Raw genomic sequence first — 7,296 nt, 5'->3', positions numbered from 1 at the left:
CTGGCACTGTGCCCCACCGGCACAGCTTTACGTCCCCGAGGGACAGAGCCCTGCCTAGCCACAGATTCGGGTCTGAGAAAACATCCCAAGGTGGCAGCTGGATGCGCACCCCTCTAATATCCATCCCTAAATGCATCGGAGCCCGCTCTCCTGGGCAGTCGCTCTCTGCCCTGTCCTTGGCTTGTTTTTTCTGCTGTTAGCTGCTCTGGAGCACGGTGCTCGCCCCATTGATTTTTAATAAGCTCTTGAGGAAGCGCTTCTGCGCCAGCACTTAGCAACGAGTGCTGTGGTTCTCCATCCCTTGCTGCTGCTGCATAAAATGGTCTGGAGCCCATCAGCACAGGAGAGGCTGTTGGCTCCGCGGTGTCTCCCTGCCCATCTCCTCCCCAGCCCGGGCGGGAGACTCGGCACAACTTGTTCTGCATCCAAGTGACAAATGCAGCAGTAAGCATATTGGCACAAGACATTTCCATTTTTTCTTTAATGGTTATTCCCACATTCTCCTTCAGTCTGTGTCCTTCGAACCCACTTCCAGTAATTAAAATGGTAATCCCAGTGTCTCCTGTTTGTTTGCCGCCTTTGTTACTTTGCCCTATAAATCCTATGGAACCCCGAGGCTTTGATCTGCATGTATGCTCTTCCCCTGGATAATGGTCCCAGACCATGTTTGATTAACTTATTTTTAAAAATCTTGGGTTTTCTTAAAATTTAAGCATCAGTGCTTTCTGTGCTATTTAGTTCTTCTAGTTATAGAATAGCTACATAGTTCTTAGCTATTTAGTTATTCTAGTTTTGCCAGGTGTATTTTTTGTACACTTGCATGAAAGAATGTATGGATTTGAACACAAGCCTTGCTACTATATTTGGGAAATTTGGTTTTGGGTTTTTTTTTGGGTCCGGGTTCATATAACTCCTAAGCCCGTGCACAGGGCGGCTGACTGTGCCGGCGCAGTGCCGTGTGCCTGCCCAGCCTTGCTGGCGGCCGTCCTCGTGGCTACGGGCCCTCAAACCCTCCTGAGTATTTTTGGTCCTGCTCAGAGAGCTCCTGATATATGAAATATAAGCATCACTAGATGGCACATGTGAGCTGTTCTTGTCTGACTAGCACAGGACAAGCCCAGGCTGTGAGGCTTCTTCCCTCAACGCTATTTTTTTATACTTCTGCGGCTCCTTCTGCCAGCGGCATACATATAACACATCCCAACCTGCCCTATAGCCCCATTAAATACTATCCTGCTATCCAGCGTGGCTCTGCCACCTCCCTGTTCCTCCGCTCTCCATCCCAGGCGTGCGTAGAGCTGTTAATCTGCCATCCTTTGCAAGCACTAAATATAAGCCCAAGAAATACCACATAATAAATAAAACAAATGCTCTATCTTTATAAAGATTGTCTTTTAGTGTATTTTATGAATTCCATCTTTGTATAAATAATTGCTTTTTATCCTATTTTATAAATCCTGTCTTTGCATCATAACTACCTGCAAAAATATTGGCAATCAAAGGCTAAAAATGCAGAGTAACAGCGGTTTAATGGTCTGTGGTGGCTGTCCCAGCGCGTGGCCCTGAGCAGCTGGTGCCCTTCCTCTGGGACATCTGTCCCCCCGCTGTCACGACAGGGGTGACATGCATCTAAGTTATGGCCTGAAGTGGCTGAAACCAAGTGTCAAACCTGCTCCTGAACTGCCCCCGTGCTAGTGCTAACATCTGCTGCTTAATGGGACCCCTGTCACGTCCACTAAGAGGAATTATTCTGTTTATTGGGTGCCTTGTTCAAGGCTTGGCGTGCCAAGTGTTGAACCCGTGGAGGAATTTCCTTCACTAAAGCTTTCAATCAAAGTTTAAGACCAAAGATCAAAAAGAGGCTTTTGGACAGACAAAAATAAAACACTTTGATCAAAAGAGAATAGAAGTTGGTAGCACTAATTGTAATCAGTGAAATAGAGGCTGATGTGTGTGTGTATGGAATCTGAGAGCAGTGTTTATTGTCAACTTCTGCCTTATTCTTTCCTAATAATTTAACTGTATTTCCACGCTGTGACTGATGTTTCTCAGAGCTGAGAGGAAAATTACCTTTCCCTTCTCTAAGGTGGAGGAGATCAAAGAGCAGAATCTCTTCCAAAAGAGGAAAGCCACATTCTTACAGGATGCTCTGCAAGCTGCTATTACTGTCCTGCTTGCTGGACTTAATCCAGGCTGGATGCAGAAAGGAAAACAAATCTCTGCTGAGCTCTTGAGGCCAGCATCCCCGGGAGACGGGCTGCTCCCAGCCGCAGCCGAAGTGCCAGACGTCGGGTTATGCTTTGGCTTGTGCTCGGGAAATAATGTCTGCTCCAAACCCCGTTGGGATCCACGAAAAGGCTGCCCTGAGCTCAGCTTTGTGCAGTGAAGTGTCTCGACTATTTTCTCACCTGTCTCGGAGCAAGTAGGTGGAGGTTTTGCTCTGATCACCCCTCCATCATGGAAGGGAAGCCGTCCTCACCTCTCCCACATGGGCTTAATTTGCAAAATCTTTTGCACCATCATTTTGCAGCATTTGCACCCTGCACCTGCCTTTATTTTTCCATAAACACCAAACCAGAAATTTTAAGGATTCTTGGCTCTAGTCACCCACTGATCCTCTCTGCAAGGCTCAGTGGGGTGACCCCAAGGCAACCACCAATGCTCATCACCAGCTCTAGAAAATATTTCTTTAGGAATAAATCTTTTTTTTAGGCACTTCTATAAACGTAAAGCAGGCTGGAAAGGAGAGCTCCCAGCCAGCACTTTGCATGAGATCCTTGGCTGGGAAGCGTGAATTGTAATGACCGTAAAGAGCCCCTTTCTGAGGAGCCTGGAGCAGATGTGGTGACAGACTTTCTCAGCAGCGTGGCACAGCCTGCTCCCCCGACAGCAGGACCTGTGCCCTCTGAGGAATACCCCTTCGCAGCTGAGCCATCTTCTTTCATCTTCTAGAAAAAAAAGCGCCCTCTTTCCCAGAGCAGCCCCCAGCTTCAATTGCAAACAGCAATTTGTGTTGTGCTAATGCAGTCCTCCCATTCCTGCAAGGGAAGGGATTACAAGTGCACTTGATACCCAGCTTTAATCTGATGCCAGGACTTGCTCAAAGGCCTGTGAAAGGTCTTTTCTCTTGCAGGCTCCTGACCATGTAATCCTTCCTCTCGAGTTTCTGATTTTACATCCCCACTATTCTTGCCAGTCAGTTGTTGGCCAGTCCTAATATTTTGAGATTTTTTGAAGAGGAAAACCCATGTGTTGTGGAATTGAAATGAGAACTCTGGCTATTGCTGTATAATGTCAAGGATGGGTCTAAACCCACAGTGAGGTGGGAAGGACCCACTGGCCGCCTCTGGTCCTCTCTGTGGGTGCTTTGCTTCTCTGCAGTGCTGTGTGGGAAGGAAACTAAAAAATGCAGCTCATTGGCATGGGCTGTGTTTCCCTGAACCAGAGGTGCCCCTTTCTGCCATGGGAAGAAGTAGCTCAAATGGAAAAGCTGTGTACAAGATAATATACCCTCCAATAGACACCCTGTTTACTCCCTTCTGTATGGGTGTACCTATCTTATTTAGGACATCCAATGATTTAATGAATGCTATTTATTACACTAAATAGGTAAAACTATTCTACTATCCAAGTCCAATGGTAGTTTCCACCATCTCCTTCAGCACTAATCAAAGTCGTATCCACTCAGCAACAGCAGAAGCAATTTGTCACACGGCTTAGAGAAGATCTCGTTTATATACTCAGTTTTACCTGAAGAAATTTAAAGACCTGCAGTCTAAACCTATGTATCCTATTTTATTGGGGACTGAAACTACAGCTGCATTTAAGGCTGGGGGTGCGCACACGTGGCCCAGCCACATTTAGATTTGATCTCATGCATTCGGTTTAACTGCACAGAATAAACACTGCAGCTGATGAACAGATGTTTTTAGTTTTGTTTTGGTTTTTTAAAAAACAGTGTTACATTTTGTCTGTATTTGCAGGATTATTCAGTCAGGCAGCCTAAATATGACTTGATTAAATAATCACTTAAATAGAGCTGAACCACTCGCATTTTTTTGACAAATATCAATCCAATGTGAATATTTTGCTGCCAAGCCCCTGTTTGCTTCCAGCAGTGTTCTAGTGCTTAAACTTCTTTTGTGAAGATGACAAAACCAAGCACCCTCTTAGTTCCAGCCATTCTTGTTTGCCAAGGTGAATTTTCCTTGAACATTTTACACGGCTGTGAAACCTGCGGCCGTGCCAATGACGGCGGTCAGCGGCGAGCCCCGGTGGCTTCTTCCTTCCCTGAATCTCTCATCCATCACTGCAGCTCCCTGGCAAATGTGCCGAGGATGAGCGATGAGTGCGCTTTTGATACCTAGCAAATCTGTTGTGCGAGGGCTGGTTTCTCTCAAAGCAGTTTTCAATGCGAAATACTGGATATCTTCCTTTTCGGACCACGTCCTTGGCTGGGAACACCTGGCAGTGAAGCGCAAGCTGTGCTCGGTGGCTCTGGCCATCAGCGTCAGGCTCTGAGGTTGCATTTTGGGACGGTGCATGCAGCGTGATCTACTGCACGGGGCCAGGCAGGCGTCATTGCAAGGTGCTTTGTGCCTCTGTGTTCCCTTCTCGTTGCAAACACATTTCCTGGCAAGGTTGGAAAGGTTTTTTGTGCTCTGCTTTGCAAATAGGTTCAGTAGCCAGTGGCCAGAAAAATCTCTCACCTAGAGGCCAGCTTCTGCCTTCCCCGCTGCTTGTACCTTATTTAATATTTTTTTCCAATTCTATTCAGCAGCCTGGTCCTGGAGAAGTAAAAGAAGTGTTATACTCCATCGCTAATAATCATGTTTGCAGCTCTGTAACCACAATGTGGAAGACTTATCTGCCAAATTAATACCAGTGCTTCCTGAATTTAAATAGCCTACAAATAATGATTTACTTGGCATGTATTTATCACCTATTCATCTTACATACCATATCTTTGCTGCTTCTCTAATGCTGCTTTCAAGACATGATAATCATGTATTTTAGAAAATACTGTGGCTTATGAAAACTTTGTTTTTTTCCTTTTCCTGAGGAGCAAAGAGGGCTGTCACATCCTTCAACCTCTGCAGAAAAAATGTATGCTGGGAGGGCATGACTTCAGCTTCTTTCCTCTTTCCTCCTCCGAAGGTGCGACTGCAGGTCGCAGTCGCAGCTGCCCGCAGTGATGCCACACTTGATGCCTCGGTGCCACTCCCCACTTCCCCGTGGTTACTGCTATCTTCCATGCTCTGTCCACAAAGAAACAACTACTCCGGCCAGCCTCGCCTGACATATTAAATTTCCAACTCTCCCCAAACAATTCGAATTGTAAAAGCCGTGACATCTGTTTTGACAGCCCGCACCCACGCGGAGGGTGCGTATCACCTTCCCCGCTCCCCTGCCCGGGGAGGTGGACGTTTGCCTCTGCAGGGTGAAAATGAGGTTACCGAGACCATGGGAGCTTGCGCTCCTGCGAACAGCTCTGTTTGAAGCAGACTACTGGTCCAGGACAGGCGCGAGAGAAAGTGTTGCAGCCTTTGCAAATTTTGTTCGGAGTGAAAAGGAAAATATACAGTGACGGAGAGGCTCTTGGCTTTGATCATTGCTGGTTACGGGAAATAAAAACATAACCCAAAGGGAGCGAGCGAGGGGCGTAATAATGTCAGGTCAATCTCTTTGTTATTCTCCGAGATCAAAAGAAGCTGGGGGAGTTCAGCTTTTATTGCCTTCCCCTTTTGCTTTCTGCTTTTTGTCTTTCTTCCTTAAAAATCAATACAGCCCTCTCTGGGCTTGTAACACCCCCGTGCCCCCCACCCCTGCTAACCCCAAGCCCGCTGCAGGCTGTGGGGCACGGTGCTGGTGTAGCACACCGATCAGGGATGCCCGGCGCTGGTCAGCCTGCTGGGTGCTGCTTCGGTAGAAATACTAAAATAAGACTTTCTTTTGCATGTTGAATTTATTTATTCTCCCAATGGAGCTCACCCTGCCATGTTGATGAAGGGTACTTGGGTACAGCCAGGGGAGAGCCTGAACAGGGCTCCATTGCGCCAAAGACGCGCCGATCCTCACAGCATCCATCCACAGAATTCAATTAATAACGTCTTTTTCCTTCATTACCAGCTATGGTGGTTTTGTCAGGATCACAAAGGATTGAGCCTGGTGCGCTGGGGAAAACCAGGCTCTGGGCTGGTTTATCTTGCTAGAGCAGAATATAAACTTCTGTGGGTCCATATCTTGATTAAGTAGCTGAGCAGTGCCTGGAAACTCCAGGACTGGACAAATGGGAATGGGAACAACTAGCGACCTTCCTGACCTGAGCCATCTCTGCTGGCCATCCAGGATCCCGATCACCGCACAGCCACAGTTTGAACCTGCTCGTCCCTCCCCTGTGCTTACCCCAGGGTACCCTCAGCCTGCCCGTCCTGGCTGCGGCTGGGATTATGTGCTCACTGTCCTGGCTGCTTGTCCCAGAGGTTATGGATCCTCAAGGATAACTTGCACGATTAGTTGGTCCATACTCTGTTTTGTGAAAGTAACCGGTTAAAACCACTCAACTATTTTTAAGAGTTTTAAAGAGACTTGAATCATCTTGAGAGCATGGGGAAGGAGGGAGCTGTGACGTGCATGGGTACGAGAGGGCTAAGCACCGCGGGAGGAGCAGGGGTGGTGGTGAGGGTGCACAGCACACCCCGGCTCAGCTGCAGCTGGGGCAGCGCGTGGGCTTGTGCTGGTGGTGCCTGCCCGCGGCTCCTGGCTCCTGCCTGGCAGCAGTCCCGCTGCTCGGGGCTAAGGGTGAAGCCATGCGGCCCTGCAAACCACCCCCACGCAAGGGGTGTTCGCTGGTGCACACAGATACGTGATGGTGGCAAATAGCTGCTTATGCTCATTCTTAGAGACCAGAAGCAGCCCATTTACACTGAGCAAGCTAGAAATTGTTTCTTATGACATACAGATGCCCCATGGAGCACTGGAGCTATGTAAGCATCGCTGGTGCTGTGTTTTCTGCGGTGGAAACAACCTGTCCTCTGACATGGGAACAGCAAGCAGTAAGGGCTTGCCTCTGAGCAGCAAAACTTGGTTGGAGTTTCTAAGTGTAAAAGGCATGAAGGTATGTTTAGATAGTGTGATACCGAACAGCAAGGCATCCTCGCTTATTTTATCATTCCATCAGTGTGTTCTTGACTGATTATGAATGAATTCCTTGCAAGTTAACAAGCTGAAAACATTTTTGTTATTAAAGAAGGCCAAATCAAACTCTACCGAACAAATACATCTTGGATCTATGGC

The sequence above is a fragment of the Nipponia nippon genome, unplaced genomic scaffold, assembly GCF_047370975.1.
Source record: "Nipponia nippon isolate SJK-2023a ecotype South Korea unplaced genomic scaffold, ASM4737097v1 scaffold_17, whole genome shotgun sequence".
Lineage (NCBI taxonomy): Eukaryota > Metazoa > Chordata > Aves > Pelecaniformes > Threskiornithidae > Nipponia > Nipponia nippon.
This window is presented reverse-complemented; position numbering follows the sequence as displayed.